The sequence below is a fragment of the Nasonia vitripennis genome, assembly GCF_009193385.2.
Source record: "Nasonia vitripennis strain AsymCx chromosome 1 unlocalized genomic scaffold, Nvit_psr_1.1 chr1_random0003, whole genome shotgun sequence".
Taxonomy (NCBI): Eukaryota; Metazoa; Arthropoda; class Insecta; order Hymenoptera; family Pteromalidae; genus Nasonia; species Nasonia vitripennis.
In genome coordinates, this window is record NW_022279589.1 from 84,353 (window position 1) to 98,455 (window position 14,103).

At 34.9% G+C, this 14,103-nt stretch overlaps 1 protein-coding gene across 7 annotated transcripts in view; it reads left to right on the forward strand.

The window, feature by feature from the left end:
- LOC100114531 (actin-related protein 1) overlaps positions 1–14,103 on the forward strand; it is a 256,774-nt gene that overhangs the window by 19,809 nt on the left and 222,862 nt on the right. Inside the window, exon 2 of one of the 7 annotated variants that reach the window (XM_031928389.2) lies at positions 7,464–7,710. The exons of the other annotated variants lie outside the window; for them this stretch is intronic. The gene's annotated coding sequence lies outside the window, so the exon portion shown is untranslated. The remainder of the gene's footprint in view (positions 1–7,463; positions 7,711–14,103) is intronic. 7 annotated transcript variants of the gene reach the window in all.

Below are 14,103 nucleotides of genomic sequence, written 5' to 3' on the forward strand. Positions count from 1 at the left end.
AACGAATGGATAAGATGCCATTTAATTTAATATTTTATAATCTAATATTACTTATGCACGGTCCTGTACTCATGCGTAGAAGCATGTTTCGTAATTAATATATATTTTAAATTGTTGAAATTATTTTATTTATATTTTATTTATTTGCATAATTGTGAAATTTATATACGCATATTTATGATAGACAAACTATACGTGCAGTAGATACAGCTACCAGAACGATTATACATTATTATCAATATTATTGTTATTATAATTGATTAATAATAATAATAATAACAATCATTATTGTTGTTATTTTTATGCTAGTATCAATACAAATGATAAATACAATAGCACCAGATGTTTATATTACACCACGACGTCGTATGGGCACTTTTGCAAAATTATTCAGCGCGTCCACCGCCATTTTGTTTTTCGCCTACGGTTTTTCAATAATTTTTTCAAATTCATATAACTACAAACTATGCTTTTATAAAATTGCATAGTGCATTAAATTGAGGTGGACTAGAAATCGATAAAAAATAAGAAGAAATGCAGACGATACCAGTCGGCTTATTCGCGAAATTCAGCAACTTTAAGTTAATTTTTTCGATACTTGTCCCCAACCTAGACTTCTGCCTTTTTTTTACAGCTTAATAATGATGTAAGGAATCCATAGCCAAAATAGCAGAATTAAACCTTATGACGTCACTTTGCATAAATATTTTGCAACTTAGGGCACTTCTGCTGCCATTTTGTCCCCAACCTACACTTCTGCCAATTTTTTTCCGAGTTTCTCTTGTTTCAAGGAATGTTTATCTAAATTTTCAAGCTTGTACCAGATCATGACCGTGGTTCGCAAAATTTACCTATTTGATTGCACGCCCACGCATCCATACCCAACTAGGACTTCTGCCGAGCGGGCTATCGACTCTTCGATACATATCGAATCGATATCAAAGGAGAACAGGTTTAAACCTTATCACGACCGTTTTTAGATGGCCGGCTCTTGGACTATAAGGGGTTTGGCTGATCAAAATTTCCGCACTTTGTGCTTAAAGTACAAGTCATAACAAGTATTAAAAAAAAAAAAATGATACGAATGGATGAAAATTCGCTTGTAACAATGCGTTGCGGGCGACGACGCCGTGGTATACGAAGTGGGGGTATCGGCGCGCTCCCGTAGCTGAAAAGTATCCAAACTGAAAAATATGCTTCAAATCGGGGCGCTCGGAAAAAAACGCCGTAACTTGGCTAAAAATGGAACTATCTTGCTCTTTCTTTTTTTAATTCGGAGTAGCGCGAGTAAAAAATAAGTTTATTGCTATTGAATGTTGCAAATTAAATTATTAAAACGTCGAAAATTTCAATAATGTATTTGTCATTGCGTTTTATTAAAATAAAGTTAAAAATAATTATCAGTGCAAATTACAAGCATGTTGTACGTACATATATACTACATTACAATAACAACGTATGTGTTCAGAATTAATAGTGGTTAATCATATTTTGAAGAAAAAATTACGGTTTACAAGCAATAACGATTCATTCAAATATCTATTTTTATTAACAATGTTCAATATTACACATTTTCGCATGAAACTTAATGTAAGAGAGCCTAATATAGCCTAATATAGTTTCCACCTTCATTTCGACGCTTCTTTTGAATCGAGTTGATGTTATTAAGTGTTGGGTATAAACGAGTAGATGTCTGCTTGCTAGAGACGGCAGGTTCAATACAGAGCTACGCGGTTCAATGCTCCCCCCTCTATGCCGCGAGACGGCCAGCGCCGACGTCGCTATGCGACGGCGGCGCTTACTTCGCCTTGTGCACTCGAGCGGTCAACACGCGTTTTAGTTTGTCTGTTCGATTACTTTTGTTATACTATTATATTCTCATATAATAGCTTGACTACGTTGTATCATCAATAGATGATTAGCTTGAGGCGTTATCAATAAATAGTGTTTTATTGTGAAATCCTGTATACACATTATTTCTCCCCAAGCATGCATGGTCCTAGCACAATTAAGTCTTAACAGGTTATGGTCCCAGCACGCTTCCACTGCGCACTGAGACTTTGCTGGACTTTTGTATGCTTGGTGGAAATAACTCGCGAGTGAAAAGTGTTGTAAGTGCTAGCCGGTTTCTCAGTTCGAAGTACTACGTTCAACGTGGACTTCGACGTTTGCTGTGGAGAGTACTGGCGCGGCATTTTCTTTGTTCGAGATCTCGGTCAATGCAGCCCGATTTCAAGTTTGAACCTCGACGCGGACGGCATCTTGACGAGTAAGGATATTCTTGTGGAGATCGCCGGTGCGACATTTTCTCTAGTTCGAGATCTCGTTCAAACCAGCCAGATTTCAAGTTCGACGATATAAAAATGGCCAACAGTTCAAAAGGTTTTTGTGATATTCTTTAGTCAAGAGGTAAGATTGAAAATGAAGTTTTGTGAAAGTGCAGGATCGCGAGTGTTGCAGGAAAATTGTGTTCATTTTCTTATGCAATCGTCTCGTCGAAATTTTCTTCGGAACAGGGGCATATTTGTTGCCAAGTTCCAAGAAATCGCGCGCGGTTGAGCAACAGGTTCGGATGTGCATATCATCGGCATGTGGCGCATGGCATCGGTTGTTTTTTGACGTCATCAAGATGGCGAGATGCGAGTGCGCCTGCGGGGGGAGGCGCGTGAAGAAGGAAGCCGTTGATACGGACGGGTGACATATTGCTTTCTCGGAGTGAAAGAGACAGCATGATATAGACGCTCGCGCGCGCTCGCGTCGGTCTAGGACTGACTGAGCGAGAGATGTGGAGCGAACTCAATGCTGGTATGTGTCCGCGGTGTGCCTATAAGCTCGCTAATGAATTTAATAAAAGGACAGTTATAACTGCCAATTCAGGATATTGAATTGGGAATCTCTGAAAGATGTTTAGAGAAAACAATATAATTATCTTCACGGATGAATTATGAGAAAGTTTTGTGATGTCCAGGCGGACGAGAAATGAGATCGATCAAAGCTCGAAGAAAATAAATTTGACAACTAGCGTTGTTCTTTTGATTGTCGTTCGTCAGAGGAGTAGGCATTAAATCATGGAAAATCTAAGCAATAAGCATTGTTCTTTTAATTGTTGTTCGTTAATTGAACATTTGCTCATAAAATTTAAATTGTTTAAGTATGATTTTCCATAAGGGAGTTACAGCTGGAGTAAGTGTGAAAAGAAATCTACGGAAATTGAGCCGAAGAGGTGGCTTCGGCTAGGAGTTTTCTTTAAGCCAGTATAAAGAAACTCGGTCCAGTGTGAAATATGATTAAGCCTGACGATGTGCCGGCGAATCAGTTCGATATTGTTGGAAACAATAAGTTCGAAATGTTGGAAAAACTTAAATTGAAATTTCAAGGTGTGAAACCCACCCCAGTTATAAATGCATAAAAATATAAAACTGGACTTGGATCTGTTAAATTAAAAATCCGTCAAAGGCTGAGGACACATAGTTGGAACCTATAATTAGAGAAGAAAATAATTATAATAAGCTCTGTTTCATGTGTTCTATTTAGACAGCATATGATAATCGTAGCTGGATAAAAGAAAAGAAAGCGTTCCTTGCAGAATTTGATTGAAATAAGCCTTGTAAGAAGCTCGAATAATCTGTTATTTTCGGTGTAGCTATATGTCGGATGTATTAATAAGTTCGAAATTAAATTAAGGTTCACAAACCCCGATATATACCTGAAAATAATGGCATTGCTGTGATGACATCACACTTATAACAGTAATTCAAATTTTGAATTGGTTTATCAGGACTTCAGCTGGAACGTAAAAGTTATACATTCCAAATCTGAACTGATAGAAAATTGTATTTGGGGATAAATACAAAATATTCAATAAGTTCGATAAAGAAAATGAGGTTTTGATCTTCGAAACGGAGGGAGAAAATAGTAAATATTAGAAACGGAGGGAGAATCGGACAATTTATAGCAACACATAAGCTTGAAGTAATCTTAAACTTAATATAAATCAAGAACAGTGTGAATTTGTTTGTTGCCACTGTATACAATGGTCCAAACTGACATGAGCTGATTATGGGTACAGAAAATAAGTTTGAATAAGGAAAAATAGTTGGATATGAATCTGATTCAACGGAGAAAAATAAAAAGTTGATTTGAAATTGATAGATCATCAAGCTCGCAAGGTAAATTCCAAAGATCATTGATTCAAAATGAAATATGAAAAAGAAAGTTGGATTAAACAATAATGTCAGTGACAAAGTTTGCTTGAAACTATTCTGATTAGCATTAGCTATAGTAAGGAACTTCGGTCTCAAAGTACAGTAGCTTGATGTTTGAGCAACCATTTTATAAACGATCAGTAGTGAAGTGATATAGAAATACTGCGAGTATTTACTGTTTAACTAAAACTAGGTAAAATAAAGTTTGTAAGATTTGATGTGCCTTGTAAAATAATTCAAGTCCTAAAGCTTCATGTAAAAGTCTTGTCTATCTTCTTGGTCAAAGATACAAGTATTTGAAATACTGATTTACAAAGATGATAATGATAATCAGTAATGACATAAACAAGTTGAATAAAATTGAATTAAATGACATAAACAAGTTGGATGAAATTAAATTACAGTTTGAGCTAGAAATCGAAAAGTTAGACGTTTTCCTTGGTATTGAAATAAACTGAGACAGAAGCGAAAACAAAATTTAGCTCGAGAACACATTGTACAAGTTAGTTTTTCTACAGGAAAATTGTAGATTCTCAGCCACTTTTACCAAAGTTTTCGATTTGACATCGTGTATGCCATGAACGCTTGGAGTAAAACTAGCTTATCAACGATCAAAATACATCAGAGATCTGGGTCTCAAAGATTGAAGGAAAGTTGGATAATTACGAGGATTTTCAGATGCTGGTCTTGCTGTCCGTATCTGCTCGAATTTTACAAATGGATTTGTAATCAAATTGTACGGTGATACAGTAAAGCAGAGAACGCATCGCTGTCCTACACAGCTCTGTAAACTTGTTAAGCAGAGTGTGTTGCCCTAGTGTGCATAAGCAAAGTTTGTCAAGAGATAGTATATCTACAATTCTCTAAGTTTGAATTTGAAATATTCTATTAGCTTGATCTGATTTTTGAATATTCTTCTTGCCCATGACTCTCTAGGATGATGATCTTTCTGAGGCTAATCAACAGCGAGTTGCATTAATAAGCTGAGACATATGATTAAGTTGAATATTATGTTCGAGAACGTATTGACAGAAACTTGATTAAAATTAACTGGATGGCTTGAATTGAATTTAAGAAGCCGATCAATTGCTGGAAGAAATAAATAGCTAGCATATTCACAAAGGGTTTCCCTTTGACTGCATGCAAGGCTGATTTATTACTATATCGTAAACTTAAATAACCATGATTTTTGCTTCCTTTCAGACGACAATACAAATAGTACTGCACTGTCTGGATGCAGACGATCTTGAGCAAGAGAAATCTGATCGGGAGGGAGTGTTGGGTAAAAACGAGTAGATGTCTGCTTGCTAGAGACGGCAGATTCAACACAGAGCTACGCGGCTCAACGCTCCCCTCTCTATGCCGCGAGACGGCGAGCGCCGACGTCGCTTACTTCGCCTTATGCACTCGAGCGATCAACACGCGTTTTAGCTTGTCTGTTCGATTGCTTTTGTTATACTAATTATATTCTCATACAATAGCTTGACTACGTTGTATCATCAATAGATGATTAGCTTGAGGCGTTATCAATAAATAGTGTTTTATTGTGAAATCCTGTGTACACATTATTTCTTCCCAAGCATGCATGGTCCTAGCACAATTAAGTTTCAACATTAAGGACCTGAGTGTTTATTTAATTCTAATCCAACATTTGAAAAACATATTGAACATTTATTTAGCAAAGCATCTAAAGTGGTTGGTTTTATTTCAAGATTCGCGAAGGATTTTGAGAACGTTCAAATGGTACTGACATTATATAAAACTCTCGTTCGTACATTTTTCATCCACTGTTGTCAAATCTGGCGGCCTTCATATGACTAATTAATTAAATTCATTGAGTCGATTGAACATCTAAGTTTTCTAAGACTAGCTGCTAGATGCTACCATACAACTAATCTTTTGTATATCTTTTCATTCATTATCTTAGGATCCATTGCGTCTCGCGACCTGTGTGATCTTGTATGTAATTAAGTCAAGGACTTTTAAGCCCATGTATCAAATAAATAAATACTGTGTATCAAATAAATAATAATATTCAATTCTGTTTGTCTGAATTCAGACAATTTTATTCATCATTATTTGCCATTATTTATTTTTATTAAAAATTCTTTATATAATTTTGTTTTTTTTTTTAATTTATCAAATATTATTAATTATTATTAGGAATTATTTGATACTTATTTTCAGAGATCAATAGTGATCAATCAAAGCCGGGTCTTGAGCGTGCCAGCCCGACGCTTAACCACCTAGGCTGATATGTCTTATAGTTTACCTAGATATATTATATATCCTATAACGAGCACCTTATATAAGTTTTGAATTTAATAAATTATTAAACTATTCTTAAGTGTCAAAAACTTCAAATCAATTGTTGATATTTGTGGAAAAATACTTGTAAATAATAACAGATAATAACAAATTAAAATTTATTTATTCACGGCTTAACTACAATAGCCATTTTATTCCCCGAAAAGCGGTATTATAGTAGCTTTTTATTCCCTTATATATTTTTCGTCCCGCATTTGCGTGAATAAAGTACTTTATGAGGAAATAATGTTATTTTATTCCCGCAAATAAAGTAATAAAGTAACTTTATTCCTGGAAATGCGGGAAAAAAATTTTAAATTATAATAAATTTTTAATATTTTGAAAAATTAATAAATTTTTAGAAAAATTAAAAATTTGTAGAAAAATTAGAAATTTCTTGAAAAATTAAAAATTTTTTGAAAAAATTAAAAAAAATTTAATTTCAGAAACTTTTGAAACTTTTAACAATTTTATTTGTATTCACGTAAGTCCCACTTTTTGAGGGACCAAAGTGGCTACACAGTTAAGTCGTGAATATAGTTCTGTATTTAACACGGGACTCAAGTCGATTATTCTCTCGGATGATTACCCACCTGCGGGAATAATCAACGACTTTAGTCCCTTGTTGCATAATGTACTATTTTTGCCATTGTTTGTCATAATTTGGAATTATCTGGCATTATTTGTCAGTTTTTCTTTTTACTTCCACCGTGGTATATTTACAATAAAATGTAAGTTTTTAAAAATTGAATTCATAATAGAAATAGTTTATAGGAGTAAAATAAAACTTTCAATCTATTTATTGAATGTTATATTATTTGATTGAATATTAATATGCGTAGAATTTAATTAATAATACAGCGTTCTATAAACTATTTCTAATCTCTATTTTATGCACAAAACAATAATTAACAAAATTACTTATACTTTGCTATATTCTCAAAATTGTAGACGTATCATTTAGATAGTCTTCTAAAAATGTATATGAACAATGAGTGAAGAAGCTGAACACATCAGTATTGTAACAAGTGATAGTATGAATTCTGACTCTAATGATCAACAAATACGAGTCAAAAGATATAAGCATTACCTTGATGTAGATTTTAAGGAACATAAATATCCATGCAAACCCGTTGAAAATTATTTCAAAAAAGTTCATCAAGTATCATCAGTTCATCATCTGAGACTATAAATCAGAGTAAGTTATTGATGCATATAAATATTATTGACATGTTTATTATTGTTATAAAATTCAGTGTTCAAAGCCTCTATAAGTTCAAGATCATAAACGATTTCAATGTTTGTATGATAAGGACTAGTCAAGCTCGGGTTGTGAATTCTAAAAGAAAATAATAAAACTAATTACCCATTGCCTGGCCGCAAATATTACCCAATAGAATCAGTGCACAGTATATTCATTTATAGTGTATGTATACATTATCGGTTTCATACTTATACATGATCGGTTTATAAGTCAATCTAAAAGTAATCAATTCAAAAAATTGTCTAGAAAAAGACTACAATTTCACTTTTTTTCATATCTGCCTTGGTTGGACGTTTCCCATCGAAGCTCATGGCTCGAGCGTGGAGATTTACCTATAGATGTTTACATGAAAATCATAACTATATCCGTTGAGATAAGAACCAGTTAATATATTGTTTTAACATGTCAAAACAAATGTTCGTGTAGAATTTCAGCTCACTAGCTATGAAACTTTTTGAATGAGAGCCAAAATAAGATTTTTAGTAATTACTTAATTTATGATTACTTGTGTTTCAAAACTTCGTTTTGGCTTTCATTTCAAAAGTATCATAGCTAGTGACCTGATATTTTACATGAACATTTGTTTCGTCGTGTTGAAACAACATATTAACTTGTTTTATTTTAACTAATATGGTTTTGATTTTCATATAAACATCTAAGGTAAATTTCCATGTTTGAGCCATGGGGACCGATGCAAAACCAAGGCAGATAAGTACATAGTGACATTGTGGTCTAGTTGTAAATAATTCTTTAAGTTTATTTGCATATAATTGGTTGCTAATAAATTGCCAAATTTGAGCGGATTCTAAATAATTCATAATAGCGTTGAACATCAGTTAAATGTTAAAAGAGAAATTTGCGCGAATTTATAAAAATTAAAATTTGTATAACTTTTTTCTCACACTTCAAAGTTTTGCCAAAATTTCACTGAGTCTACTGTTATAACGTAATTTCACGGCCTGATTATTTTGTTGATCAGCACTTCATTTATTGTATCGTTAAATATTCATTTAAATTGAAAACGATTAAAATTTACTAAATATTAATCGATTTCAGTCGCTTACCCAGCTATAACAGTTCAACAGTTAGAGATTAGAACGGATTAAAATGATTAAAATCGAATTATTAATCTGTTACAATCGATAATTATGCTGCGTTTTAATTGTTTTTTTTTAATTTTAGTTACTTTTATTGCCTAAGTTACAATAATTTGTTTATAATTCTGCCATAGAATTTTTGGACACTAAAAAGGTTTAAAAAAGTATTTTTTACAATGAATTTTCTTTCTAAAATACAAAGTTACAAATGAATATATTATGAAAAATGGAGAGTAACAAATATAATTTATTCAGTATATTATGCATGTAGAGTATGAAGTAGGCTGTGATGTACTCCCTATTAAAAATATAGACATACAATTATACGTACAATTAAATGAACACTTAAACGTACAATAATACGTACTATAATATGTATTGGGTTGGGGAAAAAATAACTTCGGTTCTTCCTCATACATGGCGTTAAAGCTGTATATCTATAGTAATGCTTATTCAATGAAACAAAACTATAACATGTTTAAAAGTCTACAGAATATTCTAGAGTACAAAGTAGCGTCATTCGTTTACTGATTCAAAAATTATTGCGCTTTGACAATGGAGATTCCAGAAGGCCACTTTCGTCACATTTTGCTTTTATACTTCCGAAAAGGGAAAACTGCAGCGCAGGCTCATCGAAAATTGTGCAGTGTTTATGGTGATGACTGGTTAAGTGAACGCTAGTGTCAGAATTGGTTTGCTCGATTTCGTTCCGGAAACTTCGATCTTATAGATGAACCTCGCCCTGGTCGGCCAACTGTTAGAAAAGTTGATGAAATTCTTGAAAAAATCAATGCCAATCACCCCTCAGGACCTTCCACTAACGACACCTGGACGCTGCGCAACAACCTCCGAACGAGGACACTGCAGCGCAGGTAGACATCTTTCTTTTATTTTCGTCCAGCATCACTGGCTATAGACTTCAACGGTCGTATTCGTGAGTCCACGTCCATCCAGCCAATCAGGGCCTGGCGACTCTGGCCCACCACTATCATCATCCTCTACGCAGTCTTGCTTCATCCAGGCTCAGCAGCCCTTATCATCAGCTCAGGCACCACATCTAGCATCCGCAGTCTCCCTTCCAGGCAGGACCCTTCTACAGGAACTTATTATCGTTCCTTGGGCAGTCCGCCCTTGTCACTAGTGGGGGAGTAGGTGTGGGGGTCCCCTCCTACCACCACATGTGGCCTGGCACGCCGCCTGGCGGAGCACCAACGTGGTGAGCGCGAGGAGATCTTAGCAGCTCAGTCTCTTCCGACAATCAGTCCCGGCCTGGCCGCCGATGTGGACAGACCTTTATCTAGTCTTTTGTACAGTCTATAATATAATCTAGTCTTAATCAGCATCTAGTCTGTATTATTATTCTCTTTACCTGTCTATTTCTCTTTTCCTAACTTAGCTCCTATCTAGGAGTGTAGAAGAGAGACCCCTCAATCTCTAAATTTGTACAATGCCGGTCATCCATCCAACTACGAAAGCAAGGAAACTTTGCTTAACTTTTCTGATTAATCATCTATAGTACTATGCTTAATGCTACATATGTATTATAGGTGAATTCCATCAAGTAGGTTAAAACCACACTGTGGCTTGGTGTAAACACCAGCTGGCGAATGTATAGTGCATGGCGATGAGGTCCAGATAGTGCGCTTGTAGTTTTGTAAAGCGAAGCCGTAAATGGACGCCTGGACTTCGTCGCCGACAAGTGTGTACATCTAGACCCGAAAAACTATAAAGCGCACTACCTCGACGACACCAAGCCACAGTATGGTTTAAACCTACTTAATGAAATTTACCTCATAATACACATGTAGCATTAAAGATAGTACTGTAGATGATTGATCAGAAAAGTTAGGCAACGTTTCCTTGATTTAGTAGTTGGATGGGTGACTGGCATTGTACAAAATGAAAAAGTTTTTGAATGAATTACAAAAAACTTTGACTGTAGTGTTACACCTATTATAAAATTTTTTTAACAAATATGTAAATATTTTTTGATTAAGACGTGTAATAAGTACGTACAAAAAAATTATCCAAAATTGTTCGATAATGAGATGTATTATAATATGTATTTTAGTACATTAATTCTGCTCCTTTTTAGTACGCACTATTATACATATTATAGTACGTATCATTGTATGTTTAAGTGTACGTTTAATTGTGCGTATAATTAAAATTCTATATTTTTAATATTGGCGACCTGCGCGTAAGTTACCGCCCTCGCTAATTTTCTCAGGCAACAGACACACAGGTGCAACCACACCTTTGTTTTCCAGTGCATTATATACGTTTTTTTTACACTGAGAAAAATGATCTAATAAAAGTTATTCTAAGTTCAGGAAAAATTACTGTAGGGGAAATGTGCCCAGTACGGATACCCTTAGCTATTTCGGACATGCCTTCTAAACGACGCGACAAATATTCGAATTTGTTTTAACTACTTCGGCTGTAACTATTTACACACCTTCAACAAAAATACAAAATGTTCAAATGAATTTGTTCCTAAAATAGGCCTCTATGATTAGAAATGGTCCCGATTCGATGTTCCGTGCAATAGTTAATTCGTGACATCAATATACAATGTGCAATTTTCAATCCTCGTAAAATCACTTTTCATAACTCGCGCATCAAAAACGTGCTTTTCGCCTACGAAAAAGTCCGAAAAAACATATAAACACACCCACACATGCATATATACATATATCTTAGGTAAAAGTGTTTTTTCCTTACACCTGCGCCGATAGTACAATTTTCCTCCCGGGCGCCTGGAGAGAAATTTGAATTTTCGGCGCTGGTGTGAAGAAATAGCACATTACACAACTAGGAACTACACAAATCACCCGAGTTTGAAAAAGCCAATTTGCCCCTTGTTCCGTACCGTGCTTTTTATAATTAGTACATCGAAGGCTCTTTTTCGCGATTGAAAACGCAAAGCAAGAATCGAGTTTTGTCTCACACACACCTTTGGCCCCGGGGGCAAAAATACTTTCGCCCCGCTGTTCCGAAAGGCTTGAAAAACTCGATTTTCGCTCCACTTTTTCGTATACGCACCAAGGAAGGAAAATTGGACAGCCTCTATCTCGTGTTTGAAACCCTAGCCTTCGGCTGGGTGGCAATTTACACGAGATATGGACTGTCTAAGGTTTTTCCTCCTTAGGCCCGTAATTTACTATTTCCCTACGGGCAAAAGTGTTCATTTTCGCCCCTAGGGAAAAAAACTTTCGCCTCAGATGTTTGTATTTTGATGTGTGTTTGTGTGTGACACATCTCATACATATACCATCCGTCTGTGTGACATCGAACACAATTCAGATTTACAACGAAATTTTTCTACGAGATACTGGACGACCCTATTTTTAGTTTTATCATCGAAAAATGTGTGAGATGCAATATCTCATGCAATTTACGACCGATCAGGCTGAAATTTTAGGAGTCTCCTCTTGCACAAACCTAAAAACTATTTTTTTTTATCCCGATCGTCTACGTTTTTTTAAAATGCGGGCACAATTTGTTCAATTTTTGCGTCTTTTTTGAATAAAAATTTTGGTGTTACACGATTATCTCTAAGAGACTTTTATTAATCGGGCTAAAAATTTGTGTGCGAACATCCCTGCTAATAGTAAGGTGCCAAATTTATTTTGGGCTCGATCCTGCATGTATACGCAGCATGCGGTCACATAAAAAAATCGCTAAAATCGGCTTTTTGGCTCTAAATCGAAATCTATGCATTCTACAAAAAAGAAAAAAAAAATTATAAAGAAAAGTTGTGGATCTCGAAGAAATACAACTTAGTCCTATTTACACTTGAAAATGCTTTTAATTCGAGTTAACAGGCCAAAATCGATTTTTTTTATAGCAATAAACCAGTATTCATCATAAAACTTTAAGGCTATATATTATACATAAAAACTTTAAATGTAAAAGTTGTAGATATTTTAGAAACACAACTTTTTACCGTGACAAACATTTTTTTAAAACGCTTGTACATAAACCAACCCTAGAAACGATTTTTGGTACATATAATTGAATAACAATTTCGGTGTGACATGCCCTATCTGGCCCAAAAGCTTTAATTGATTGCCTGACGCTCGCGCTTCGCGCTCCCACTCGTGGTCAATCATTATCTTCGCTCGAAAAAGCCAACTTTCGCCCTTAGTTGTGTAATGTACTATCTTACATTTTTGAAATTCACATTTTCTTATTTTCCTTATAACTTTTGTTGTGATCAATTTAATACGACGATACCGAAGTAAATTCATTAGACCACAAATATGTACTAATAAACTGACCTAAAGGAGCTCTATCTGTTATTGGAAGCTGGATCCTCTCTTAAAAAAAGTGATGGGCTTTGTTGTGAAGCATTTAATTGATAATCGGTCGCGTGGTACAAGAATCCTCTCTTAAAAAAGTGATATGCTTTGTTATGAAGCATTTAATTGATATAGTCGGTTCCTTGGTACAAGAATTTAGAACCGTGAATTAGAAATGCGAATTTTATTACAGAACTTACAAAAGCTTGAAACGGTTGAAGCGCACTAAGATTTCCCAGTACATGAAATTATCCATACTGAGCACATATCTCTTAATGCATAGCAAATGTGATTTATACTTACACTATATTTAATTTTACTATGTAACATAGCAAATTCTGAGGTTCATGAAATAATTTTTTTCCCTCTTACGCATATTATTTTTATTAGTTATGATTTTTTTTAGTCACGTATTTGTATATTAGAATAAATTAATGAAGAAATTAATTTTTTTATTCGGTGGTGACGGGAATCGAGCCTGGATCTCCGGGATGTCAGTTGAGTGCGCTGACCACTTACCTAAACAGAACTGTTACCTGAATGGAAATTTAAATTGTACATTCTTATTACATGTCGGAACGCTGCTTAGGATTTTTGTACGATGCTGTATGTTCACGTAAGTTTGCGTACGTTTTGGCTACGATTCGAACATTGTGTTCAGCATCATGCAGAAACATATGCGAACGTTCTTAAACTCACGCTAACTACTCGAACTTGTGCGAATGCACGCAGGCCTAGGTAAACGTGTGAAAATGTAGTGAACTAAGAAAAATAACGATCGTTGCTGACCCACCTATAGGTGGCGTCCGGTTTTTTCTTCTCGCAAGCGCTAAGTTTTTATACTGGTCATAAAACCGATCAGCTTACTGCGAATTAAGTTAATTATAGAGGCAAGAAATGAAGGGTAAGTCGTACAAATGTATGCT